This window comes from Mauremys reevesii, linkage group 23, assembly GCF_016161935.1.
Source record: "Mauremys reevesii isolate NIE-2019 linkage group 23, ASM1616193v1, whole genome shotgun sequence".
In the NCBI taxonomy this organism is placed as follows: domain Eukaryota; kingdom Metazoa; phylum Chordata; order Testudines; family Geoemydidae; genus Mauremys; species Mauremys reevesii.
In genome coordinates this window covers 2974765-3002490 of record NC_052645.1, presented here as the reverse complement: position 1 = coordinate 3002490, position 27726 = coordinate 2974765, and the positions used below count along the sequence as shown (strand labels likewise).

The 27726-nt window shown below is 50.2% G+C and overlaps 4 non-coding genes and 2 pseudogenes across 4 annotated transcripts; 4 read left to right on the top strand and 2 right to left on the bottom strand.

The window, feature by feature from the left end:
- The first annotated feature begins 1113 nt into the window (after positions 1-1113).
- TRNAK-UUU lies at positions 1114-1186 on the top strand. The gene has a single exon. It is a non-coding gene; the product is annotated as a tRNA-Lys (tRNA).
- A 10025-nt stretch (positions 1187-11211) lies between these two features.
- On the bottom strand, positions 11212-11285 carry TRNAT-UGU. The gene has a single exon. It is a non-coding gene; the product is annotated as a tRNA-Thr (tRNA).
- Positions 11286-13084: 1799 nt separating this feature from the next.
- TRNAS-GCU lies at positions 13085-13166 on the bottom strand. The gene has a single exon. It is a non-coding gene; the product is annotated as a tRNA-Ser (tRNA).
- A 3447-nt stretch (positions 13167-16613) lies between these two features.
- Positions 16614-16695, top strand: TRNAS-UGA. Its single transcript has one exon. It is a non-coding gene; the product is annotated as a tRNA-Ser (tRNA).
- Positions 16696-24330: 7635 nt separating this feature from the next.
- On the top strand, positions 24331-24462 carry LOC120389436 (annotated as a pseudogene).
- Positions 24463-26273: 1811 nt separating this feature from the next.
- On the top strand, positions 26274-26472 carry LOC120389431 (annotated as a pseudogene).
- Positions 26473-27726: the final 1254 nt, after the last annotated feature.

Sequence of the window (27726 nt, the reverse complement as noted above, 5' to 3'; positions counted from 1 at the left end):
GTAGCTAGGGGATGTCTCATGACTACAGCCACCTTTCTTCTGTTCCACCCCTTATATAGCTTTGGTACAAGGCAGGAATCTTTGTCTCTCTCCTGGGGAAGAGCCCCAGGTTTAAGATGGATTCCTGTACCAGGTGACATGGTCACATGTCCTGTGAGACCCCAAGCCTTCATTCTTCCTGGCCTGACTCACAGATGGTGCAGGACAGAGCCATCTCCAGTCAGTTGTCCTGGTTAATGGGAGCCATCAAGAGTCCAAACCACTACTAATGGCCCACACTTTGCATCATTACAACAGGACCTCAGAGTTATAGTTCATATTTCTAGTTTCAGATACAAGAATGATTCAGTCATACAAATAGGATGAACACACACAATAGATAATAAGCTTTGTAATGATACTGTACAAGAGACCTTTTGCATGAAGCATGTTCCAGTTACATTATATTCACAGGTTTCAGAGTAGCAGCTGTGTTAGTCTGTATCCGCAAAAAAAACAGGAGTACTTGTGGCACCTTAGAGAATAAGAAATTTATTTTAGCATAAGCTTTCATGGCCACAGCTCACTTCTTGGATGCATCTAAAGTGATCTGCAGCCCATGAAAGCTTATGCTGAAATAAATTTGTTAGTCTCTAAGGTGCCATAAGTACTCCTATTATATTCACACTCATTAGCATAGTTTCATAAAATCATCAACGTCACAGCAGGGAAAGGGTTTTACTGCAGCACCTGGGAGCAGTTGAGTTTCATGTTCAGGCTGTGGTATGAGTTCCTCCAGGTTTCTCGTAAGCACACAGGGACCTTAGCAGGTGCTCTTGATACAGGAATGGCCCTGACAAGATAAAGTGATGGGGATTGCATTGTCCTTTTTTAGTTTTTTATTTCCAATGACATTTCTGTTTGTGATTTCGTTTTGCTTTGTATAACTGTGTTTTCTCCTGGATTTGATATTTAACTAAAAAATCAATAAGGCCTCAGGGCGCTGGATGGAGGAGCAGGCTGGGGCTAGGACTGCTAAGAGAGCGAGAGTAGCAGGTTTTCTGTATTGTTTCCTGCCCTCATTTTCATGACTAGTTTCTCTTCTGCATGAAATTTGTTTTTGTTTATATGTGAGCCTGACTAGCTCAGTTGGTAGAGCATCAGACTTTTAATCTGAGGGTCCAGGGTTCAAGTCCCTGGTCAGGTGAAGAAGGACCCCTTCCCCTCAAAATGGAAGAAAGTGTCTCTCCAGGATGTTATTCGGCATCACCTTTTTTTCCCCAGTACTTGGCTTTTCACTAGGAAGGGTCATGTACTGCCTGGGACTGAAGAGGCAACTTCCTCACATGCCCACTGGCCTCTCAGTCAGGATTAAGAAAGGCCTCTGGTAGCTGCAGCAAACTGCTGCATGACAACTTGGTGAGCAAATGCAGGGCTGCCTGCACAGGGTCATCCTCACCAGAGGTCTGGGTGTTTCCTATTGGTCCCATGGTGTAAGGGCCAGCACTCGGGACTTTGAATCCTGCAATCTGAGTTGAAGTCTCAGTGGGATCTGAGGACAATTCCTGTGCCACAAACCCTGCTGGGTCTTCCAAGGCTCTGTCTTGCTCTCTCCAATGCCATGAATGCCTGTCTTTCACCCGCTAGCTGTTGTGACTTGAGCACAAGAGGGGATGTTTGATCCAGAAGCCTGGCCGTGACTGGAGTCCTGTAGGTAGGGATGCGAGCTCCATTTCCTCTGAGTCCTGAAGCTGGACTGCAGCCTGGCCTAGGAGGCAGCCCTATTGGTTGACCTACTGGCCCAAAGTCACTCGGGCGGTGTTGTCTTTCCCCAGGGATGTTGAAGGGCCTAAGGGAGGACGCTCAATACCCCGCCATCAGTCAGGCGGAAGAGAAGGGCTGCAAGAGTGGGCAGGTTGATGAGCTGGGCCTTCTAGCATTCGGTTGGGGATGACGTGGGGAACACGAACTGGGAGAAATGGTTGCTGGCCTGTGAGGAATGACTCAGCCAGTGATGTAGGTGGACCTTGTCATTAGCCTACAAAGTTGTGATGCTCAAGACCCATCTGTGGGGAATATCTTCAGCCAGGTATTTCCCCCTGCTCCACGAGTGCTGCTGAGACCGAACACGATGACCTTCCACTTCTTGTGGGGCCATAGGACGTCCCTACCTAGTCAGAAGTGCGGCTTTTCTGTTGTATTAGAAGAGGGTTGGGCCGGGTGGGCTTTGAAGACTTTTACGGCTCTAATTTTATGTTTTTCAATTTTCAGGGGGTGGCTGAGCTGGAGGGCAGGTCAGGCCCGAGGGGAATGGTGGGGCAACCACGAAGAACACAACCGACTCTTCCAATATGGCTGTATTTTTTTACCCCACTGGGTGCAGCACCAGGTATGGGATGGCCGATGGTGGCAGAAGGGGAGGAGATTAGAAACCTCCCCTCCCCAGTGTTCTTCTATTCCCACCTTACATCCTACAGGATTTTCAGTGGGTGGCTAGGTGGAAGGTGCTTGTAGGATGGCTTCATCCGCAGCAGGGCCACCCTCACAGCAGTGGCAGCCACAACAGCAAGGCCCCCCCTTCGGCTCAGTCTGAACAGAGATCAATGTACCACTGGGTGAGACAGGCCAATTTTAAGGAGCTTCCTCTGAAGGTGAGCAACTGTGCCCAGAACTTACTGACAGGAGTTTTAAAGTATTTGCAAATGTGCACGGCCGGCATGTGCAAAGCAAAGGCTTCCCGGGGCACTGTGTCAGGCTCTGGCACCGCTAGAGACAATGGACCATCTTCAGCCACCAGGTGACCCAGGATCTAAGGCAGGAATGGGGTGAGGAAGCAAGTCAAGCTGAGCAAGGCAGGAAAAATTCATCTTGCCTTCATGGGCGCTCGCAATGATGTCCTCTTTGGGTGCCAGTGCTGACAAAAACATCCCAGACAGAGAAGCAGCAGGCCAAAAAAGCAGCAGGGGTATTCTGTCTGCTACCCAAGATCCATAAACCTGGAAATCCTGGATGCCCCATCATTTCAGGCAATGGCACCTGACAGCAGGATTGTCTGGCTGTGTAGACTCCTTCTCAGGCCCTACGCTACCAGCACTCCTAGCTATCTTCGAGACACCACTGACTTCCTGAAAACTACAGTCCTTTGGTGATCTTCCAGAAAACACCATCCTGGCCACTATAGAGGTAGAAGCCCTCTACACTAACATTCCACACACAGATGGACTACAAGCCGTCAGGAACAGTATCCCCGATACTATCACAGCAAACCTGGTGGCTGAACTTTGTGACTTTGTCCTCACCCATAACTATTTCAGATTTGGGGACAATGTATACCTTCAAGTCAGGGCACTGCTATGGTACCATGGCCCCACAGTATGCCAACATTTTGTGGCTGACTTAGAACAACGCTTCCTCAGCTCTCATCCCTAATGCCCCTACTCTACTTGCGCTACACTGATGACATCTTCATCATCTGGACCCATGGAAGCAAAACCCTTGAGGAATTCCACCAGGATTTCAACAATTTCCATCCCACCATCAACCTCAGCCTGGACCAGTCCACACAAGAAATCCACTTCCTGGACACTACAGTGCTAATAAGAGATGGTCACATAAACACCACCCTATACCGGAAACCTACTGACCGCTATAATTTCCTACATGCCTCCAGCTTTCACCCAGACCACATCACACAGTCCATTGTCTACAGCCAAGCTCTAAGATACAACCACATATATGCTCCAAACCCTCAGAGAGACAAACACCTACAAGATCTCTATCGAGCGTTCTTACAAGTACACTACCCACCAGCTGAAGTGAAGAAACAGATTGACAGAGCCAGAAGAGTACCCAGAAGTCACCTACTACAGGACAGGCCCAACAAAGAAAGGAACAGAACCCCACTAGCCATCACCTTCAGCCCCCAACTGAAACCTCTCCAGCGCATCATCAAGGATCTACAACCTATCCTGAAGGACGATCCCTCACTCTCACAGATCTTGGGAGACAGGCCAGTCCTTGCTTACAGACAGCCCCCCAACCTGAAGCAAATACTTACCAGCAATGACACAACAAAAACACTAACCCAGGAACCTATCCTTGCAACAAAGCCTGTTGCCAACTCTGTCCACATATCTATTCAGGGGACACCATCATAGGACCTAATCACATCAGCCACACTATCAGAGGCTCATTCACCTGCATATCTACCAATGTGATATATGCCATCATGTACCAGCAATGCCCCTCTGCCCTGTACATTGGCCAAACCAGACAGTCTCCATGTAAAATAATAAATGGACACAAATCACATGTCAAGAATTATAACATTCAAAAACCAGTCGGAGAACACTTCAATCTCCCTGGTCACTCGATTACAGACCTAAAAGTCGCAATATTACAACAAAAAACCTTCAACAACAGACTCCAATGAGAGACTGCTGAATTGGAATTAATTTGCAAAGTGGACACCATTAAATTAGGCTTGAATAAAGACTGGGAGTGGATGGGTCATTACACAAAGTCAAACTATTTCCCCATGTTTATTTGTCCCCCTACTGTTACTCACACCTTCCTGTCAACTGTTGGAAATGGGCCATCCTGATTATCACTACAAAGGTTTTTCTCCTGCTGCTAATAGCTCACCTTAACTGCTCATTCTTGTTAGAGTGTGTATGGCAACACCCATTTTTTTCATGTTCTCTGTGTATATATATATATCTTACTGCTTTATTTCCACTGCATGCATCCGATTAAATGGGTTTTAGCCCAGCAAAGCTTATGCTCAAATAAATGTGTTAGTCTCTAAGGTGCCACAAGTACTCCTTGTTCTTTTTGCAGATAAATTAATGGAGATTAAGTCCATGAATGGCTATTAGCCAGGATGGGTAAGGAATGGTATCCCTAGCCTCTGTTTGTCAGAGGTGGAGATGGATGGTAGGAGAGAAATCACTTGATCATTACCTGTTCAGTCCCTCTGGGGCACCTGGCATTGGCCACTGTTGGCAGATAGGATATGGGGTTGGATGGACCTTTGGTCTGACCCAGTATGGCCATTCTTATGCTCTTATGAAGGGAGAGGCAAAACCCTGTGACAGAGTTTCTGTAGTGTAGTGGTTATCATGTTTGCCTAACACGCAAAGGTCCCTGGTTTGAAACCAGACAGAAACACAATGGCTTAATTTTCCCAGCTCCTACTGGCCTATCTCTGCTGTTGTAAGAGCAGGAGTGATTTCTATGCATGAAGGTCTCTTATACTTCCCCTGCTCCCACTTTTGTCTCCTCTCCTCTCTGAATGCCTGTGAAGTGGTTTTCCCCCTCCTGCTCCCTCCTGGAATGCTCCTGGGATGAATGTTCTGGTTGAAGAGCAGAAGAGCTCCCAGGTAGACAAGGTGTCTGGGACTCTAATTGGGCAGCGATCACACACCCAGAGCATGGACACTGCCCAAGGTGGAGTGTGACCAACCAGATGCAGCCAAGTCATCTCTAGTCGCAGGCCATGAGGTGCAGGCCCTTAAAGGGGGGGCCCTGTGCTCAGGAGAGCACTCTGGCTTGTACCTCCAGTGAATGCCCTTTGCCCGGACCGCCTGGCCAGTGGTTCTCTGCATTGTATTTCATTGTGCCTCAGGGAGAGTTACCTTCATCGCACCATCCATAGCTGTGCTGTGGGACACTTACCTTGCAGAATCCTGACATCTCCAGTTCCCTGCCAGTCCTGGGAGCGTGAGTATGCGAGTGTGACCCCCTCCCCCGCTTATTTTGAGCTTAGCTGTCATTATAACAAATGTGCTGCTTTCTGCCAAACTCTGGTGGGTCATTAGTCCTCCCTACGCTGACTAGCTGGCCCAATTTCGGGTAACACCTGCGATAAACCCCAACCCCTGCATGGCAGAGGGTGGTGAAATGAGCTGAGGAAAAAGCCTTGGCATCAGCAGGGGAAAGCTAGAGGATCTTGGCCAGTCACCTTTTGAAGCCTTGTGGCTTGGTCTCCTCTGCCCTTGGAGGTTGGCCTATGGCGGCCGGCTCTTCCTGCTGCCTCCTCTGCGTGACTTGCCAAAGGAGGGAGTGAGGCAAGAATGGGGCAAAAGAGGAAAGTCGAGCTGAGGAAGGCAGGGCAGAAGCTAAGCGCCTCAGTGCGGCTAAGTAGGGTTAGTAGAGCATCACCATTCGTTCTGCAAAGCCTGGGGAGGTGCGGTTGGCTGCTGGGAGGTAGAATCCTGTGCCTGCCTCTTGGCTTCCCAGGGATGGCTACTTGCAGCTCAGGAGAAGAAGGGCGGTTCTGGGTGAAAGGAAGACAAGCAAAGCTCTGGGAGGAAATTTGGGTGCGGGGTGTGGGCTCTGTGCTGGGGGAGGGGGTTGGAGTGCAGGATGGGTGACGCTTACCCTGGGCACTGCAGCTCCCAAAGTGACTGGTACACACAACCCTGCATAAGCAGCTCGTAGGTGGGTGGGGCCAGGGGGTCTCCGTGTGCCGCTGCCTGCAGGCGCCGCAACCAGAGCTCCCATTGGCTGCAGTTCCTGGCCAATGGGCGCTGCGGAGTTAGTACCAGGGCAGGGGCAGTGAATGGAGACACTCCCCCCACACCAGGGGATGCTGGGACATGCTGGCCATTTCTGGAAGCGGCACAGTGTGACGGAGGCAGAGTGGGCAGGGAGCCACCTCAGTGCTGCTGGCACATCTCTGCACACCCATGGGGAGGGGAGCAGAGGGCCTCCATGTGCTGCCTGGGGTAGGGGCAGTGCACAGAGCTGCCTCCGCTCCCGGGTCTATTACAGGAGTGGGTGGGTGGGGTCTTTTGGCCTGCAAGGTGCAGCAGGTTGGACTAGATGATCACATTGGTCCCTTCTGACCTTAAAGGATCTGAGTCTAAAAGGGAGAGGGAAGTAAAGGATTTAAAAAAAAAAAAAAAACCTAACATTGTAATACCAGGATAACTCCAACAGCTCATTGTATAGTCCTGCCCCTTTCTTCCTCCATTGTGTGTTGAATGACCTGCAGCACATGGATTTTGTCATTCCATTGATAAACTGATACAATGTGACTGAAATTAAACCAATTCCCAGGAGAGAAAACATCACATCCCTGCATTGGCTGGGAATCGAGCCCAAGTCAGCTGCTTGGAAGGCAGCTATGCTCGCTACTATACCACCAATGCATCTAAGAAAAGCAATACTTATGCTTGCCCAATGAGGCTAGAGCAGCATTGAGAAGATTTTCTGCCTGTTAAAATGTACTGGATTCTCATCACTAAAAAAAAACCACCTCCATCTTCACTTGGGTTTGAACCATCAGCCTTTCAATTAGCCACCAAAGTTGTTAACCACAGGGTATGTCTACACTATGGGATTATTCCGATTTTACAGAAACTGTTTTTGAAACAGATTGTATAAAGTCGAGTGCACGGAGCCCCAGTAAGCACATTAATTCGGCCGTGTGTGTCCATGTATCGAGGCTGGCGTTGATTTCGGAGCATTGCACTATGGGTAGCTATGCTATAGCTATCCCATAGATCCGCAGTCTCTCCTGCCCATTGGAATTCTGGGTTGAGATCCCAGTGCCTGATGGGGCAAAAACAGTGTCGTGGGTGATTCTGGGTAAATGTTGTCACTCAATCCTCCCTCCGTGAAAGCAGCGGCAGACAATCATTTCACACCCTTTTCCCTGGATTGCCGGGCAGGCGCCATAGCACGGCAACCATGGAGCCCATTCAGCCTCTTTTCACTGTCACCGTATCTCTACTGGATGGTGCTGACAGACGTGGTACTGCAGTGCTACACAGCAGCATCCCTTGCCTTTTGCAAGTTAGCAGAGACGGTTACCAGCCATACTGTCCTGTCTGCTGCCTTGCAAGTTGACAATAACAGTTCCCAGTTATACTGTACCGTCTGCTGCTGTCATGGGTGCTCCTGGCCGGCCTTGGTGAGGTCAACTGGGGTCACAGGGACAAAAATGGGAATGACTCCCCAGGTCATTCCCTTCCTTAAGTATTGTCTAATGGGAGAGTCAGTCCTGTCTGGACTATCGGGCAAACCTACTAAAGAACCAGAGAGTAAATGGTCATTCCCATTTTGCCCAGGTGCCCCCGGGCGACCTCACGGAGGCCAGCCAGGAGCACTCACGGGACAACGATGACGGATAACAGTCCTACTGTACCGTCTGCCGGCCAGAATGGAAGGGAAGGGGATGCTGCTGTGTAGCGCTGCAGCACCACATCTGCCAGCAGCATCCAGTCGACATAAATCAAAAAATGATTTTTCCCCTTTGCGTTCATGGGGGTAGTGATGACATATACCCTGAACCACCCGTGACAATGTTTTTGACCCTTCAGGCTTTGGGAACTCAGCCAAGAATTCAAATGGTTTTGGTGAGTGCGAGAACTGTGGGATAGCTACACTTGTCAGTCGCCCCTCCCTCCGTGAGCGTCCATTTCATTCTTTGGCTTTCTGGTACGCTTAAGTTTCAGCACTGTGTTGAGTCTCTGTTGCGGCCTCTATCTATCATGGCCTTGGAGATTTTTTTTAAATGCTTTGGCATTTTGTCTTTTGGAACGGAGTTCTGATAGAACAGATTCATCTCCCCATACAAAGTTCAGCTTCAGTATCTCCCCTACAGTCAATGCTGGAGCTCTTTTTTGATTCTGGGACTGCATGGTCACCTGTGTTGATCGGCGCTCCACGCTGGGCAAACAGGAAATGAAATTCAAAAGTTCATGGGGCTTTTCCTGTCAACCTGGCCAGTGCATCCGAGTTCAGATTGCTGTCAGAGCGGTCACAATGGTGCACTGTGGGATAGCACCGGAGGCCAATACCGTCGAATTGTGGCCACATTAACCTAATCCGACATGGCAATGCCGATTTCAACGCTACTCCTCGTCGGGGAGGAGTACGAATACGGTATTAAGAGACCTTTATATCGATATAAAGGGCTTTGTTGTGTGGATGGGTGCAGGGTTAATACAATTTAACGCTGCTAAATTTGATATAAACTCGTAGTGTTGACCAGGCCAGAGAGAGCAGGTTTCCCATATTGTTTCCCACTCTTGTTTTCTTGACTAGTTTCTCATCTGCACCAACTTGCTGTTTTTCTTTGTGAGCCAGGCTAGCTCAGTGGGCAGAGCATCAAACTTTTAATATGAGGGTCCAGATTTCAAGTCCTGGTCAGGTGATAAACAGCTCACCAAGATCTCACACTGTCTTGCTGGAGTCCTCTTTGATGTTACTTTTTCTCTTCAGGATTTTCCCTTTCCTCAGAAGGGCCCTTTTGTGTGTGGTTTGAAGGGGCAACTTCCTGACAGCCCCTCTGTCCTTGCAGCCTGGAGGAATAAAGGCCTCTGGGCATAGAGCATGTTCCTCCCCTGCACGCACACACACACACACACACACACACACACACACACACACACACACACACACACACACACACACACACACACACAGAGAATATCCCTAAGGAATTAGAATCACCTGCTGCCTTCCCCTGTCCTGTTGGATCCCCAAATGAAGATGCTCTTCAGCCTAAACCCATGTCGCCTCTTTTCCCAGTGCCCCTCAGACCCAACCCTCAGTCCCTCCTATGCTCACTGCTCCTCACTCCCAACCGGAGCCTGCTCCTCTTCACCCTTCTCCTCTGTCCCAACCCACAGGCTCCTTCTCCTCATGCTGCTCCTCAATCCCAATCCACGGCTCCCTCCTTCCCTCCAGCAGCAGGTGCTTCAGACCCCCTCAGGAAGATTTTCTTGCAAGGTTTCGTGTATGAGTCTGCATGTGGATTTTACAGTATGTTGGAAATAGGTTGGGTTGCTTGCCGAAATGATCACTTGTGGTTGGTGTTGGACTCCCAGTCTCCATGTTATAGGGGCAGGAGAAATAAAGGGTTGTTATCCTTGTTGTGTGAATCGAGGGCAGCACAACTGTGCTTGGCAGACCCCGACTGAGGGACTCACCCTCAATTCAATAGCACTTGCTAGGCAGGGGACGGGTACTAAAATGTAGGTATCAGACCAACGTTAGGACAGGGTGGCTGTAGAGGGATGAGTGAGTCCCTAGACAACATAGTGAGTACGGTGCCTTCTTATTTCCCCCCCCTTTCCACCCAGGATGGCAGGTGAACTCTACAGAGGCACCTCTGGGCTTGCTCTGACTAAGGACAACAGCTGTGAGTGGGGTGCAGAGAGGGGATGGCTCATGTTAAAGGACTTTTGGTTGCTGGACTTACGAACCGTAGGGAGAAGGACACTGTCCAGCTTATCTGGGGGGTGGGTCTTTCCCTCGTGGTTTATGTTTATGTGTTGGGGCTGCTGACATGACTTCTGCTAACCCTGGGCTTACATTGCAGTGTAGACATACCCTGAGAGGGCATCTATACTGTGACAAAATCCCGCTGGCCTGGATGGTCTGATTTGGGCTCCTATGGGCTCAGATTGTGGAGCTAAAAACTACAGCGTAGACATTTGGGTTCAGACTGGAGCCCAGGCTTGAGCCCCTCACCCCTCGTGGGGTCTCGGAGGCTGGGCTGAAGCCCAAGTGTCTACACTGTCATTTTATAACCCTGCAGCACAAGCCCCACAAGCCTGAATCAACTGACCAAGGGTTTGAGAATAGTGACTTGGGTGTGTTAATGGCAGTGTAGACATAATGCTAGGCTATGTCCGCCCTGCGATGAAACACCCACGGGTGTCCCATGCCAGTTCAGGATCCCAGGCAAGGGCCATGAGGTGGTAAATTTGCAGCGTAGACATCTCGGCTCAGGGTCAATACTGGGCTCTGGGAGCCCTCAAGGTTGGGAGGGAGTTTAGCAAGCAAAAAAGGTAAAATGGCAGTGGAGTATTACCCTGGACTCAATGGCATTTCTCCATTGGTCTGTCTGCTTTGGGGCAGGGACAATAACACGTCCTGCTGCATTTGTTATTTCAAAGGGCGGTTTAGGATTTTCATTCTCACACACGGTGCACAAAGCAGGACTCATCCCTCGGTGCAAACTAAATGAGCTGCCCACAGGTTCTAGCAGCCACAATGAGCCATTTGGTTTGTTAACCCAGACCTGCCCCTGTCCCAGAGGGAGGGGGACATCTGTGACAGGCTGAACCACTGACCTATCAGCTCTTAACTCCCAAACTTTCAGTAAGTCTGTTATCAGTGCCTGTGAGTATAATTTAAACAACTATACTGGACCAGACCAAAGAGCTCTGTCCTCCCACAGTAGCCAATACCAGGTTGCCCAAGAGCTAGTTAATAAGGCACCACTGGGAATTGAACCCAGGATCTCCTGTTTACAAGACAGGTGCTTTAGCCAGCTAAGCCATGGTGCCTGCCTGTGGCAACAGCACAGTGTCTGCCCACACCTGACTCCCTGCCATCCCCACTGGGGCCTGACAAGCTTTGCTTGTGTTTGGATTCTGCAAAGCAGAGGAGCAGGTGAGGTTTTCCTTGCAAGGTGTGTGCGTGTGTGTGTGTGCGTGTGTGTGTGTGTGTGAGAGAGAGAGAGAATCTTTGGCCAGGTCTGCACTACAAGGTTATTTCAGCATCATTATATTGCTCAGCTGTGTGAAAAACACACAACGCTCCCTCGGTCAGCAGCTTGTGGCTGGTGCACACACTGCAATGCCACGTCTGGGACAAAATTGCCCTGTTTTGGTGACAAAATAAAACCACCTCTAAGAGAGGCCTAGTGCTTTTTGCAGCAAACTTAAAGTGACAAATGTCAGAGTAGACGCTGCTGTTCATTATATCACCATAACTGGCCTCCTCCAGTATCCCACCATGCCTGCCGTGAACTCGCCTGACCTGCATTCCTGCTACAGAGCCATGGGCCCCTCCCCTTTCATAGCTCCAGAAAGTTCTGACAGCTGAGCCACTATCTAACCGGGATTAGCTTGATAGAACTGCATTGCCAGCCTAAGCCATGTAATTACACCAACCTAATTTTGTAGTGTAGACCTGTCAAAGAATCACACACACACCTGGGAGCAAAACTTCATCTGCTCCTCTGCTGTATAGAATACAAACACAAACAACACTTGTCAGGGCCCAGTGGGGATTGGCAGAGAGTCAGGTGTTGGCCATCTTTATCCCAGGAGAGATGGACTCTAAGGGTACGTCTCCATTGCAATGTCAGCCCAGGTGTGGCAGGCTGTGCTCAGAGCAGCACCTGGAAGCCCCATATTCACCACTCTCATATAATGATTATATGGTTTGTTCAAAGTCTGCCTTGTGACGTATCATTTCAAAAGTCTTGATCTGTTGAACATTAATATCGTGTTGGATTGTGTGTGCTCGCATTGGTTGGGAAGTTATGAAGTTTTGCTCTGTGTGTGTTACTGAAATATGTTATGAGGTTGAGAAATGCCCCCCACCAGCCTTTCAGGTGTGACAAGGAAGGAGCCAGACTCGCTGCTGGCCCATTGAAGGGATCCACACTCCCAAGGACTATCCAGGAACCGTGTACAATGCAGACTTCTCCGAGATAGCACAGAGACAATGGACACTGCTTGAGTCACATGGTAACAAAGGAGCTTCCTAGCAAGTTGGAAGAAACTATGAAAGAGGGGAAGAGACATCATGACTTGGCCTCTCTCCCCCACAACTCAGCAGCTGGAAACACACCTGGAGGACAAAGACTGAACTGAACTGACTCAGAAATCAGAAGAGAATAATAACAATAATACTTGCAAACCAAAGTCCCCAAACAGACTATTATTGGTTTTCAGCAGAAAATTTTCAGTTTGGGGAATTTTGTTTTCTCAGTCAGACCTTGCCAAGGGAAGCAGGGAGAAAATGTTTGAGTTGCCTCCTTCAGAACAGCTTGGCCTAGACACTAGCTCTGGTTCACTGCTCTGGCCTTGCTCAGGTTGAGGTATTTTAATAATTTGGGCAGGTCCCAGGGTGTTTGGGGAGAAGATGAGGATGTTACCTCTTGAGATAAAAACTAAGAAATACAGCACTAGAAATTTCTTTTTAAAGAAATATGGGATTTAGACATTTTATTTAAAGCAAGGGAGTTCTGAGTTTCCGAGAAGGTTTTTGTTTGCAAGGAGCAAGATCGTTTGAGCTGTCATTGTACCAAAGGGGAGATGGTTGTCTACAAAGGAGGGTGAAAACTAAATGCATCTGATGAGGATGGGATTTGAACCCATGCGTGCAGAGCACAATGGATTAGCAGTCCATCACCTTAACCACTCAGCCACCTCATCTGAGCTGTTAAAAGGGACAGGAGGAGAAATCTAAGGCCAGCAGAGCTAGGGACAATAAGGAGTTTTTAAATACTACGCAGAAGCAGGGGCTGAATGAGCTCCCCCTCACATCTAGTGAGGAGCTGGGAAAGACTTCAGGAACAGGCGTGTTTGCACAGACACACCTACTCTGCCTAGGTATGCAGCATGATGGGGCTGCTTTCCCAAAATGACCAGTTTCGGCTGGTGGTGGGTTACAAATCACTTTAGGATTCAATGGAATGAAATGTTATTATCCTTCCTGCATGAGTGAAGGGCAGCAGAACATACCTAGACTGTCCTGATGGAGGGTGGGTGGGTGAGGAATAGCTTTTATTGGACTTCATAGAAGTGATTGAGAACATCACCTAAACCAGTGGTCCCCAAACATTTCACTCTGTGCCCTCTTAGCCATGGCTGTGGCCCTTTGGAAGCCGCAGTCAGAACTGAGCTGGGAGTGGGGCTGTGGCTTGCTGGGAGAGGGGTGCAGACAGGGGTAAGGGGTCGAGGCTGAGCTGGGAGCCAGAGCCCCAGGCTGACGTTGGGGTTGGGGAAGAGCTGGGGCAGAGTGGGGCTGAGTGCTGCTCCTCCATGGGGCTGGCTCAGGCCCTGAGGTGCCCCATGAATGTTCCTCTGTGTCCCCTAGGAGTCATGCCCCACATTTTGGGAACCACTGAACCCTACTCGCTAAGCAGGGGCTAGTGATGCCAAAGCCCAGGGAAAGGGAGAACAAGTGTGGGGCCCCCAGCACTGGAGCCATGTGAAGGGGCTGCAGGAGAGGGGCAATGGCTGGTGGCACAGGAAGTTAAGGGCAAAGGGGGCACAGGAGGGGGCAGGAGTTAGGGGTGAAGGAGGTGCAAGGGGTGGGAGTGCGGGAGCTAGCGGTAAAGGGGAGTGGGGATCGTCCAGGGCAATGGGAAGTGCCAAAGTACAAGCTTTGCCCAGGGCACCATTTCCCTAATGCTGGTCTGAGCAAACAATTGGAAATGACCCTTCAGTGAGACCAGAACCATCGTGTAGAAAAGCCCCTTTGTTAAGTGGTGGTGGCTGAGGGCTTAGGGAGATGGGTTAGAAAACAACAGGTGTCTTTCTGTGGAGGTTTGATTCTTGCCTGTTAGGCAAGGCTGGTGTGTGGTGTCTCCATGGCTGTACTTTCAGTGTCTGATCTGCCACAGGGAGCCAAGTCTAGACATATTCAGAGGCTCTATGCCAGCGTTTCTCAAATTTCCTTTCACTGCAACCCCCTTCTGCCCCAAAAAAACTTACTCCATGGCCCTGGAAAGATGGACCAGGCCCCTCCACACTGGGCAGAGGCAGGGGAGACAAAGCCTGAGCCCTGCCCCAGTTAGGGGGCAAAACCAGAGCTTGAAGGATTCAGCCCTGGGTGGTGGGGCTCAGAAATTTGGCTTCAGCCCCAGGCACCAACAAGTCTAATGCCAGCCCTGGCAACCCCATTAAAACAGGGTTATGACCCACTTTGGGGGCCTGACCCACAGCTTGAGAACCACTGCTCTATGCTGATGGGAGAGAGTTTTCCTGTGGGTGTAGTTAATCCACTTTGCAAGAGGTGGCAGCTATGTCAGTGGGAGAAGCTATATCGGTGGGTGTGCAAGCTGTGGTGTTTGCCACATTTAAGAAGTTTAATCAAACCCCATTTTAAAACCACCTGTGGTCTGGGAATGGCAAAGGAGCTTGATGAATCAGGGTTTGTCCTTCAAAGTCCTGAAAATCACGATTCCCTACTCAGGTCATTGTGGGGGTATAGCTCAGCGGTAGAGTGCTTGACTGCAGCTCAAGTGATCCTCAAGTGGTCAGATTAGATGCTCTAATCGTCTCTTCTGGCCATAAAGGCGACTAATTTCTGAAAAGCTGAGTGTAGCATTGGGAGCAGCATCTGATGTTTCCCTGCCTAACCGGCTTGCTGCCTAGAACGAACGCTCCTTGGTGGGGTGATCCACAGGAGTAGCTCAAACCTCCAAAGTGCCTGGCCAGGGCAGGACATTAGCACAGCAAGGGAGGGTGTGGCAGTGACATCACAAAGGCCTTTTGCAGGACCTCAGACTATTGGTCAAAGGTGGTGGGGAGGTGGTGACCTCACAGAGAGATGCTGACATCAGCCAGGCAGGACAGGGGCGAGGGGCCAGGAAACCTCAGAGACCCTGTGGCTTTGCTTCAGCAAGTCTCCTTCTCCAGGTCTCTCTTTGAGGACTGAGAGAGTATTCGGGTTCACAGATGTGAGCGCCAGGAGGAACCTCTTTCGAGTTTTCTCCTTCCCTTTTAGTGATTTTACTAGAAAACAGCCATCCCTGTTTAGAAGGTAAGAGCCTCCTCGAGGTTTGAAACCTGTTCGGTCTGATCCATCTGGTGACAGTTGAATTCTAGGCATGGAAAACACGAGCTTAAGGAGGCAGAATTTTATTCCGCACCTGGGATTTTGTCCCATAGAATCACTGTGGTCATTAGGGTTTGTCCTTTCTGTTTCACCTTTTCCTCCATCCATCCCTCCCTCCTTTCTCTTTGTCTCTTGCTTCTTTTGTCCTTTCACCTGTTCCCCTCCCAACACCAGGAGCGGTGTGTGTGTGTGTGTGTGTGTGTATGTGTGTGTTGTGGGGGAGTGCTCTGCAGCTCCCACTGTGGGAGGTCCACCCAAAAATGTGGGGCTGAAATAGTGCTCAGGCAGTGATCCCCACCAGTGACCTGGGCCATCCTTTGGGCTCTCTGGTGAGAACCCTCAGCCTCCCGTCCTCAGTCTCTACCCTGATTGGCTGAGCAGGGGGTTATTGACAGGGAGGAGATTCAGGTCCTTGTTGTTCTCTTTTAAGACCAAGGAAATAAGTCATAACCTGTTATATGTTGACAAATTTTGCTGCTTTGCTGCATTAATGGTCTCTGAGCAGTTCATGATTCTCTCTAACATTGCAGGTCTCCTCAAATACTTGCTGAATAATTACTGTGAACTGTTGTTGGTCTGGAGCTCATCTGAGAGCACTTTATTCAGGTCATTCAGTGTTTGAAATTCACGATCTGATGGTTAGTTTCAAAATCAGGGCTCTTGGGTCCTATTCCCAACTCTGCCACTGGCTGGCTGTGTGACCTAAGACAAGTCAATTCTCCTTTCTCAGCCTTAGCTTCTCCCTCTCTCAAGTAGGGATAATGATGATCCACTCCTACCTAGCTCAAGGTGGGTGGAGGATGGGGATCCATTGGAGAGTGTCACTAGGAGTATCAGAGGGGCCGTGTTAGTCTGGATTTGTAAAAGCAGCAAAGACTCCTGTGGCACCTGGCTAAGCAAACAGAACAAACCCCAAATCCCCCCTGTGCTTTGGGAGCCAGGTTTGCTGTGGGAATCCTGTAGTTCAGATGACTTCACGCCTGGGCATTGGGATTCTTTACCAGTTTCTCTGGCATTGGGGCAGTTTTGTGCTCACAGCTGTGATGGCCGAGTGGTTAAGGCGTTGGACTTGAAATCCAATAGGGTTCCCCTGCGCAGGGTCAAATCCTGCTCACAGCGAGGCCTGTGTTTTAGCCAGTCTCTCACCCGGGCAATACCTCTGTACAACTCCCTGAGACACTCTCAATTCTCTCCCCACCCCAAGTAAATCCTGTTCTGCTCCTTTCATCGAGATGCCTGGGACACCACCTCACACTGTGTTGTTGAGGGGTTGGGCAAACTCTCAGTGCCTGAAGCCTCTGCCACTCACCTGGTGCCCCATAGATCAGCCATAGCCCTGGTTCTGCTCCTCTCTAGAGTGTGAAAGGAGCTGAGTCAGCGACTCCATGGGAGCTACGGGGCTGCAGAACCAACAGAGAGAAAAAAAGGTGCTCAGTGCCCACTGGCAGCCAGCTCCCCCCCCCCCCCACTACAGGCCTTGCTGACAAGCTCCTCACACTTGCCAGTGATCAGCTGTTCAGTGGGGTGCAGGAGGCGCTGGCGGGGGAGGAGCAGGGAGAGTGGGAGAGGGAGAGGAATGGGGCAGGAAGGTGCAGGGCGGGAAGAGATGGGACAGGGGTGGGGGCTTGGGGAAGGGGTGGAGTGGGGCAGGGCCTGGGGAGGAAAGGGGATTTGTCCCATACCCGGATCCCTCTAGGGCCGGCCCTGAAGGAAGCACCGACTATCACAGTGACAATAAAACTGAGCAGCCTTGCGGGGGAGGCTGAGGGAGATCTGCACTCACCAGGTCTCTTCTCTCCCCCAAGCTGAGCCAGACACTGCTCTCTCCTGGCTCTCACTCTAGCAGCTGGACGCCAAGGAGCCATTTCCCCACAGGAAGTGCATCGAGTGCCCCTGTGGTGCTGGGGGGGCTGGTGCTGCTGCTGCCTGTGGGGCTGGCAGGGGGGCTGATGTCTGCACAGACTCTCAGCTGCCAGGCCGGAGGGGCACTTGGGACCTTACCAGACTGGCTCAGTGAAGACGGGGTTGACAGAGCAATACAGACGCTCTCCAGAGCACGGGCAGCAGCCGCCCATGCAGCCAGGCAATGAGCATTTCCCACAGCCTGGAGCCGAGGGAGGCGGCAGCTGCTGTTCCAACTCCTCGAGGACAGGCCCTGTCAGCCAACAGCCACTTCTTAGTTCTTACTCCCCACAGCTAAGGGCACCGGGTTCCTCCGGTGGGGGTGTGGAGCAGCCGTTCGTTTTCCTGTTCGCACTCCTCTGCGGTGTGAAAATCGGGGAGGGGAGGCAGAAGCCCCATTTCCCTCCCGAACTGACGCCCAGTGGGGGAAGCCAGGACAACAGGGTGGGGCGGCAAGTGGTGGCCAGACTCTCGCCTCCAGGGTCTAGTCTAGCTCAGGGTCCAGCTCAACCTCCTCCCCATGTCACTGGCCCCCAGTCCCCTTCCACCACCAGGTCAACCCGGCCACTAGGGCAGGAATGGGGTGAGGCAGCAAGTCAAGCTGAGCAAGGCAGGCAAAAGCGAGTCTTGTCTTCATGGGCCGCTCCCAATGACGTCCTTTTTGTGTGCAACTGCTGCAAAAACCTCCCAGGCAGAGAAGCAACAGGCCAAAATGCTGCTATACAGCTGCCAAAGTAGCTTAGTTGGGAGAGCGTTAGACTGAAGATCTAAAGGTTCCTGCTTCAATCCCAGGCTTTGACAGGTTCTTTCATTCTCTTTGTAAAGGGGGGCAGCTTGTTCTCTGGCAGCCCTGACTTCTTCATTCATCCCCTTTTCCTTATTTCCTGGCTGAGGCGGCGGCCTGCCAGGGAGCTCCCTGGCACCTCTGGCTGCCTGGGCTGAAGGCAAGAGGCAGGCCTAGGCGTGGTGAGGGCCTCCTGTCCGGGCATGAGGCTGCAGTGCTTCCTGGTCCCCTTTTCCCACCACCCCGGCAGGCGGCGGCTGCGGGAGAACACGAGGGAGGCTCTCGGGGCGTTAGGCAGCGCTGTGTGTGTGGCTGTCAGGGGAAAGAGCCGAGGCTCCCGACTCGACCTGCCATTGACTCGCGTGGCTCTGCGCGGCCGTCAGCCGGGGCGGGGTGGGCCAGGCTGCGGACGTGACTCAGGCTTGGGCCGCATGGCCGTGCTTTCCTGACGAGGTAGAACCCTGGGTGTCAGGTCGCTGTGCAGCTTTGATCTAAACTGACCAGCAGCCCACAGCCTCCCCCTGGGTCTGCCCCACCTGGTTACTCCTTACAGGCCGACCTTACCCCCCTTCCAGCCCCGGATTCACCCCCTAATCATCCTACTGCCACTCAGAGCCACAGCCGTGGAGGTGCTGAAGGAAGGAGGGGTGACTCAGGGTGGGGTTCTTCTCTAACGATGGCTGGCAGAAAGGTGGTGCTCAGCTCTGTCAGCGACCTGCCCAGGTGCCTCACTGCCAGGGGATGCAGACGTTTCTGTAAGGCCATTAAATGGGTATTTGGCTTCTGAGTGAATGTGAGAAATGTGCAATGATGAGAGGGAATTTCCATCTATCTTTCTACTGCTCTTCAGTGGCCTAATGGCGAAAACATTAGCTTCCTAATCCAGATATTGTGGGTTCAAGCCCCCTCTGGGGTGAAAAACTCCTCTCTTCTGGTATAAAGTACTGGATCTTCAGAACAGTCCTCCAGGAACAGCATCTTCCATTTGACAAATGCTTTCTAAACCCATCAGTAGCAAACAGTTAATACTAGTGTTTGTCTGAGAATAGAGTGAAGGGGAGTGTTTACTCTGACACAGACAGAAAGAGCAAGGCTGTTCTGAAAGAGAATGGATCTGTCTGGAGACAAAGCAGCCCATGAGACTGAGCAACCGTGTGAAAAGAAGAGGTTCAAATATGTTAGGTGTTATGTAGGTTGGCCTGGCAAATTTAGCGCTTGGCTACACTTGCAGATGTAGAGCGCTGGGAGTTAAACCAGCCCTCGGAGACCACAGCAGGGAAAATGCTGCTGTGTGTTTACTCTGACAGCTGCAAGCGCACTGGAATGGCCACACTAGCAGCTCTTGCAAATGCCACAGAGAGCAGTGCATTGTGGTAGCTATCCCAGTGTGTAAGTGGCTGCAATGTGTTTTCAAATGGGGCGGGGTGGAGTGTGTATGTGGGGAGACACAGTGTGTTTGGGGGACTGAGAGTGTCAGCATGCTGTCTTGTAAGTTCAGAGAGCAGCAGACCACCCCTCCCCCACCTCTCTCTCTCACACACACACCCTGCATCATCGGCAGCAGCATTCCCCAGTAATGGTTGCTTTGTCCCGGAGCAGATAAGCAGCCGGCTGTCGGAAACAGAGCTTTGAAAGGGAATATCCGCATGCCGATTTCAAAACAATGACCACAGTGGGCACTTGACTTCAGGGGATTATGGAACGTTTTCAGAGGCCAGTCACAGTGCAGTAATACAACACGTCGTCACACTCACACCTGGGCATTTCAGCCGAGGCAAAGTGAACTTTATGCTTCTCATGGAGGTGGATTACCAGGAGCGCTCCAGCTGCAGAGCCCAGGCGCTCCATGCCTTGCCAGTGTGGACAACTCAGGAGTTAGGGCACCCGGGGCTGCTTTAATGGGCTCTAACTTGCAAGTGTAGCCAAGCCCCTAGACTTGCGACCTGACACCCAGGGTTATAAGACAGACATAGTGACCCCCTTACTGGCCTTGGGGAACCCCAAACCCTTGTCACTAAGGGCATTGAGGAGTCTCTGTCCCTTAATAACTTCTGGGAGCTCCCAGCAGGCTGCGGGCGTCAGCTGCCTCCTGCCACACAGGTCAGACTCTTGGTGCTGTGCCAGCCGCCCCCTCGCTTGCAGGCCCAGTGTAAGAAGCAGGAGGCCCGGTGCTGGCAGAAGAGGGTTTTTATTAATCGAGCTCTGTGTTATGGGCACAGGACACTTCCACTGTGTCCCGCTGCTGGCTTTTCTTCAGCAGCGCCTAGCGGCCCTGGCTCCAGGCTAGTGCCTGGTGAGCTCTGGCACTGGCAGGAAGCGCTGCAGGGTGCTGGGCAGCGGCCCTGGCAAACCAGCTGCTGGTAGGTGTCTCTGTGGTATCATGGGTCAGTGAGTTCAGCTGTTAATGGAAAGGAGGGGGGGTTATGCTCCCCCAGGGATGCCACTGAAGGCTCCTTGTGGGCTCCTCAAGGTCTGCTGGGAGCCGTGATGTTCCCCTTTTGCCGCCTCAAAGGCTCCCTCTTGGACACAGTGGGGTCACCTGCTGCCTACAAGAGTGTGGGGGCCGCGCTGCAAAAGCGCATCTCCCAGCAGCCATGCCAGAGCCTCAGGTTTAATCCTCAAGGCCGAGCGCAAAACCTTCAGCCGGGAGCGTTTCACTCCTTCCGCCTCCGCCCAAGCAGCAAGGGAGAAGCGGAGGATACACTCCGGCTCAAAGACACCTCCCTCCCACTTCCCTGTACGCTGTACAAAGCTCTTGGCCTGCCTCATGCCTCGTCAGGAAAGCACGGCCATGCGGCCCAAGCCTGAGTCACGTCCGCAGCCCGCCCCGCCCCGGCTGACGGCCGCGCAGAGCCACGCGAGTCAATGGCAGGTCGAGTCGGGAGCCTCGGCTCTTTCCCCTGACAGCCACACACACAGCGCTGCCTAGCGCCCCCAGAGCATCCCTCGTGTTCTCCCACAGCAGCCGCCTGCCGGGTGGTGGGAAAAGGGGACCAGGAAGCACTGCAGCCTCAGGCCAGGACAGGAGGCCCTCGCCACGCCCAGGCCTGCCTCTTGCCTTCAGCCCAGGCAGCCAGAGGTGCCGGGGAGCTCCCTGGCAGGCCACCGCTTTGCCTCAGCCACCTCTTGCCTCACGGCCTAGGCTCTTGGGGCTCTGCTGGTCACCGGCTCACTGGAAGGCCCAGAGGGAAAACAAATGAGCACACAGGTAGTAGAGGATGGTTTTGCTCCACTGACCTCTGGGCCCAGCACACTTCCACTGCACCACTCTGCTAGCTTTTCATCCTCTTACCCCCCAGCCACCACTATCCGGATTAGTGCCTTACGAGCTCTCGTGCTGGCAGGCAGATGCGCAGGCTGCTAGGCAGCTGCCCTGGTCACAGGATTTTACAGCTTATAGAGGGTAAAAGGGATCTATTTGGAGTTTGGACCCCATTGGGAGCTGGGCAGCCGGTTTAAGATCGGGTGGCCTAAGGAATACACAATCTGCAATAGCCCCGATTGGGGGTAAAGGGCTTTGGTGTGTGGAAGGGTGCAGGGTTAATTCAGTTTAACACTGCTAAATTTGGTATAAGCGTAGTGTAGAGCAGGCCTAACAGGGATCTCTGGGGAACAGGCGTCATTGCTTTAGAGCAGATTGCTTAGTGTGTACATCTCTTCTGAAGCACGTTAGCACCTTTGGCTCTTGCAATGTGTGCTTCTTGTGCGTAACTGTTCCGATCGTCATTCCAACGTAGCCAGTTCCAGTTTGTTAGTCCGCCTCTGTGAGTACAAGCTATGGAAGAAATATCTGATTGGCTGAAGAGGTGTTCCTCTCTTAGTTAGAAGAAGTGATTGGTGAAATTCGAGAAGACGTTTATTTGTAACAGAACCTAAAAGGCATTTTAAAAAGTTTCTTCATATGTTAGGTGCCACAATGAGACATGCATACAGTGTGCTGTTTGTCAGTCTCGCTGTCTCTGTGATCATAGTGAGATTTGATGTATTAAATTACACTCTGTAACCACTAAATATAGGCACTCTAGACGTTAGACTATAGCCGTGGGAGGTTGTTTTAACACAAAGTGATTGGTCTCCCTAAGTAGTGTCTGTTACAGCTATCCCCCTATTCCATTTTGTCTGTTACAGCTATCCCCCTATTCCATTTTGTTTCTTACAGCTGTCCCCTTACTCCATTTTGTTTTGTTCTCCTCCTGTGGCCGCCCCTCCTGGCTGTTAAGTTGTTTACCAGGGCCACTGCCCTTCTCAAAGGAGGGCCCCTTAAGTTGTTGCCAAGAGCCATTGCCCTTCTCAAAGGAATGGCCACTTGTGCTGCGTGCTAAGTGGGACCACTGCCCTGTTCAAAGGGTTAGTCCTGTTATCACCTTGTTAAACCTGGGCTTGGTGTAGGGTAGGCAATGTCCAGAGCTGCAAGACCTAAAGTGGCCACATAGCTGAGCATATGAGTCATATCTGTGAGCTCAGAACTTGCCCAGGCATGTCATGTGCCTATCTGCAGTTTTTCCCTGTGTCTCCTCCCCTGTGACAGAGGGAGCCTATCAGGATTACTGGTGGGAAACTGCCTAAGTTTGCCTTTATAACCAGACATTTTCTGATCAGACCTCAGAAAGGTTTCTGCATTGCTGCCTGGTCTGATCAGCCAGGGGTCCTGGGGGGTCCTTTCTCCGCTCTCATTTTATTTTTGAGCATACCCCCATTTTTAACTCCCCTCCCACGAACAATGAATTTTGCCTGGAAATCTCCTGATTATTGTAAGCGAATTGAGTCCTCTCTGTGTCCTCTGATGCTGCTGCTGTTCCTGTCTCTGCCTTTGCTGCTGCCTTGGGGACTGGTAAGAATCCTTCTGAGAAACTTTCTATACTTTTATTTTATTATTTTAGCTGCTGGCCTTGTTTCCCCAGCAGACAAACCCAAGCTAACTCCTTGGTCTGTATCTGTAATCTGCTTCTAGCTCCACAGCGCCTTTGCTGCTAGAAATAAGCCTGCTTGCAGCCGCCCCACTGCTGCAGCCACCACTGGGCACACACCACTGTGCCCTCTGGAACTACCCCTAGTATAAGGTGCACCCATTAGGTTAGGTTTAGCCTTTAGTCTAGATAAATTGTAATTTCATTTTGCATAGCTGTGGTTAAGTTAGGCTTAGAGAATTGTTGCATTGTGTTTGTTACTTGCTAATTTGTGTAGTCTTGGTTAAGTTAGATCATAGATAAGATTTTGCTGTGTTCTGTATAATTGTGATTAAGTCTGTCTTCCCACTGTCAGCCCCCCTCCCCAGGCTTCCCAGTCACTTACAGTCTGTTTGTTCTCTGTGTCTCTCTAAGTTTAAATCTCCCTCCATAGTGCCTTTGCCTTGTGCTCCTCGTCCCCCCTCCCAATCTAGCATAAAACCCCATTGGTTACTTTTTTTCCCTCTGATACACCTCACATTCTACATTTACACCACTGTGACACATTTTTACCTAGAATTGTTTCCTATTTAACATATTTTATCCATAACTGTTAGTTGGTTAGGAGTACTTGTGGCACCTTAAAGACTAACAAATTTATTTTAGCATGAGCTTTCGTGAGCTGCAGCTCACTTCTTCGGATGCATAGAATGGAACACACAGACAGGAGATATTTATGTGTGTGTTCCATTCTATGCATCAGAATGAGCTGTAGCTCACAACTCATGCTAAAAAAAATTTGTTAGTCTTTAAGGTGCCACAAGTACTCCTGTTCTTTTTACGGATACAGACTAACACGGCTGCTACTCTGAAACCTGTTAGTTGGTTATATGCTGCTGTGACACACCCTTTACATAGAAATTGTTAGCTACCTGTTACATTTATATTTCTGTGTTAATTGGTTACCCACCGTGTTGTATCCTACTGTATTGTACCCCACTATTGAAACCCCCCTACTGTTCACCAAAAGAAACCCCTCCCCAATGGTCTACCATAACACACCCCACCCCCCTCACTAGTGAATTTTCCCTGTTTTTGCATTTTCTTAATAAAGTTGATTTTGCACCCCACCAGTGCAGTAATTGCCCCCCAAGATCCCTACCTGCTGGCAGGGACAAGTAGGAGGATGAGTTAAAGTGCTTTTGCCTGAGTGTAAAGCAAGTAAGCAGTATTGCTTTGATGCAGTTGTTGTCTGTTATTGATGATTTTTCTTTCTTCTCTCTGGGGAAGTAGAAGGGAAAGAACACAGACTGAGTGGTTAGTCTGTATAAACTACATTAAAAAACATTTTTTGGAAGTTGGTGTTTAACTTCTGTTTCTGATGTGTATATTTAGAGAAGGGATGTAGTGATTGTAACTAATTTTTAGTATATGTATTGCTTCTGTATTGTGGGAGGATGTGGGTGTTTTCAGTGAGTTTTCTAATAGCATGAGAGAAGAAAATGCAGTGTAAAAATACAACAGTTTTTTATGTAAACAGTTGCTTAGTTGAACCTCTAATTGCTTAAACTTCTAAGTCCACCTTTTTATGCAGTGTCCCTCTCTTTTGTCCTCCCTCGTTCTAGTTTAAACTTATAGACTCATGCATATTAATTCTGCAAGTTCTCTCCACTTTCCACTTTTTCTTCTTTTCTCCACCCTCTCCCCCGTTTCGAGTAGCCCCTATTTCTACCCCTAATGCTCTGCCAGTTTGTTGGTATGCAACTTTCTCGGAGCCTCTCTGAGCCCTTAATACAGTGCGTAAGGTGGAAGTGGGGGAGGAGAAAATGGGACCCACAGAACCCCTGGCAGGTAAGGGGACTGGGAGAGCTTGACTTGGGAAGGAGGGAGGAATGGGGGAGAAGAGGCAAATAGGGGTGCACACAGTCTCTACAGTGGTGGAGAGAATGGGGGCCCTGAAATGAAGCGAGGGGATAAGTGGAGGTACACAGAACCCCTCGTCCTATGGAGATTAGAAGAACCTGGCATGGGGGGAAGGGAGGGTACACAAAGACCCTGGCATGGGGGAATAGAGGGAACACAGAGTCCCTGCCATGGGGAAGTGGGAATGGGGGTGAGAACAGAGCCATTGGTGTGGGAAGAAGTGTGGGGAACTTGGTATGGGGAGAATAAGGGTGAGGAGATTCTCTGGTAAGGGATGAGATTGGGGGAATTTCAGGGAGTCCCTAAAAAGAGTGGGATGGGAGAGGGCACATAGGGAGCTTGCGGGAGGGAATTGAGGGTGCTGGGAGCCTCGGGGCGGGCAATAAACTCGACCTGTACAAACTACAAAGTGTGCTCCCCACTGCTGTGAAGAACGTGGCCATCTGTTGACAAAAGGCTGTTTGCAAAGGTCCGATCCATTTTCTTTCGTGACCCCTTGTTTTAAAAAACGAGTCATTACGGCGTTAATCAGGGTAGCCGGGATTGGCAGCAGGGAGGTGTCTTTGCAGGAGAAATGGCGGCGCTTAGCTAGAGGCGTGCTTGCCAAAGGGATTGTTGGAGGACGATTTTTACCATGTTTTCTTCCAATCCGGCACGAATAGGCGGGATTGCTTGAATGCAGCTGCTGTCTGGCGCTGATGCCGCTGCTTCTTCCGCTGGACAGTCTCTAAGGAAAAGGATAAATGGACACAAATCAGAAATTAGGAATGGCAATATACAAAAACCTGTAGGAGAACACTTCAACCTCCCTGGCCACACAATAGCAGATTTTAAGGTGGCCATCCTACAGCAAAAAGACTTTAGGACCAGACTCCAAAGAGAAACTGCTGAGCTCCAGTTCATCTGCAAATTTGACACCATCAGCTCAGGACTAAACAAAGACTGTGAATGGCTTGCCAATTACAGAACCAGTTTCTCCTCCCTTGGTTTCACACTTCAACTGCTAGAACAGGGCCTCATCCTCCCTGATTGATCTGACCTCGTTATCTCTAGCTTGCTTCTTGCTTGCTTATATATACCTGCCCCAGGAAATTTCCACCACTTGCATCTGAAGAAGTGGGTATTCACCCACGAAAGCTCATGCTGCAAAACGTCTGTTAGTCTATAAGGTGCCACAGGATTCTTTGCTGCTTTTACAGAACCAGACTAACACGGCTACCCCTCTGATACTAGAGAAGTGTGGTTGAAAGTGTCTGACCTTGCTAACCACGATGAGGAGTTAAAGTGTTCTCTTCTGAGCATGAAGTGAGTGGATAGTGGTGCTTTAATGTATCTGCTATTGATGAGTGTTCTTGCTTTTCTTTTGGGAAGCTGAGGGGAAGAGAACACAGACTGACTGGTTAGTCCTTATAAAACAAGTTTAAAAATAAATGTTTTGGGTTTTTTTTCTGTTATCTGAATTTATTTAAAGCTTTTGTGCAGTTCTGTTTAGGGGCAAGTCTTAGTTTGTTTTGGTAGAATTTAGAAGAAAAGTAAAGGTAGTGTGAAAATGATATTTTAAAGGTTTCTAATTCAATACTTACTGAAAGATTTTTTAAAATTTCTTTATGCTGCTCTCTCTCTTTATTTCTTGTAATCTATTTAAGAATTTAGGTAGGGTCCTGTGTCTGCACGTTCTCTTCCTTTACCACTTGCTCCTCCGCTTCTCTCTTCTTCCCTTCCCATTTTCAGGAAGCTCCTATTTTTACTTCTCCTGCTCTGGCAGAAGTGCAGTTGCTCTTGGCTAAGCCCATCAGACAATCCACACAGGATCTGAGAGTTGCTGTCTCTTGGCCGTATAGTGGGTAGAGGGTTCTAAAGCTGTCTCAGGGTATGTCTACACTATGGGATTATTCCGATTTTACAGAAACCAGTTTTTGGAAACAGATTATATAAAGTCAAGTGAACGTGGCCACACTAAACACATTAATTTGGCAGTGTCGTCCATGTACCAAGGCTAGTATCAATTTCAGAGCATTGCACTGTGGGTAGCTATCCCATAATTCCTGCAGTCTCACCGCCCATTGGAATTCTGGGTTGAGATACCAGTGCATGATGGGGCAAAAACAGTGTCATGGGTAATTCTGAGTAAATGTCATCACTCAATCCTCCCTCCATGAAATCAACGGCAGACAATCATTTTGCGCCCTTTTCCCTGGATTGCCCGGGCAGACGCCATAGCACAGCAATCATGGAGCCCGTTCAGCCTTTTTCACCGTCACTGTATGTCTACTGGATGGTGCTGACAGACATGGTACTGCAGTGCTACACAGTAGCATCCCCTTGCCTTTTGCAAATTAGCAAAGATAGTTGCCAGCCACACTGTACTGTCTGCTGCTTTGCAAATTGACAATGACAGTTACAAGTTATACTGTACTATCAGCTGCTGTCATGGGTGCTCTTGGCCAGCCTCAGTGAGATCAGCTGGGGGCGCATGGACAAAAATGGGAATGACTCCCCAGGTCATTTCCTTCTTTAAGTTTTGTCTAATAGAGAGTCAGTCCTGTCTAGACTATCAGGTAAGCCAATTAAAGACCCAGACAGGCAAATGGTGGCTCAGGTCAGAGCCCCAGACATCCAGCAGAAATGATGAGCTGCATGCCATTCTAGGGGGTG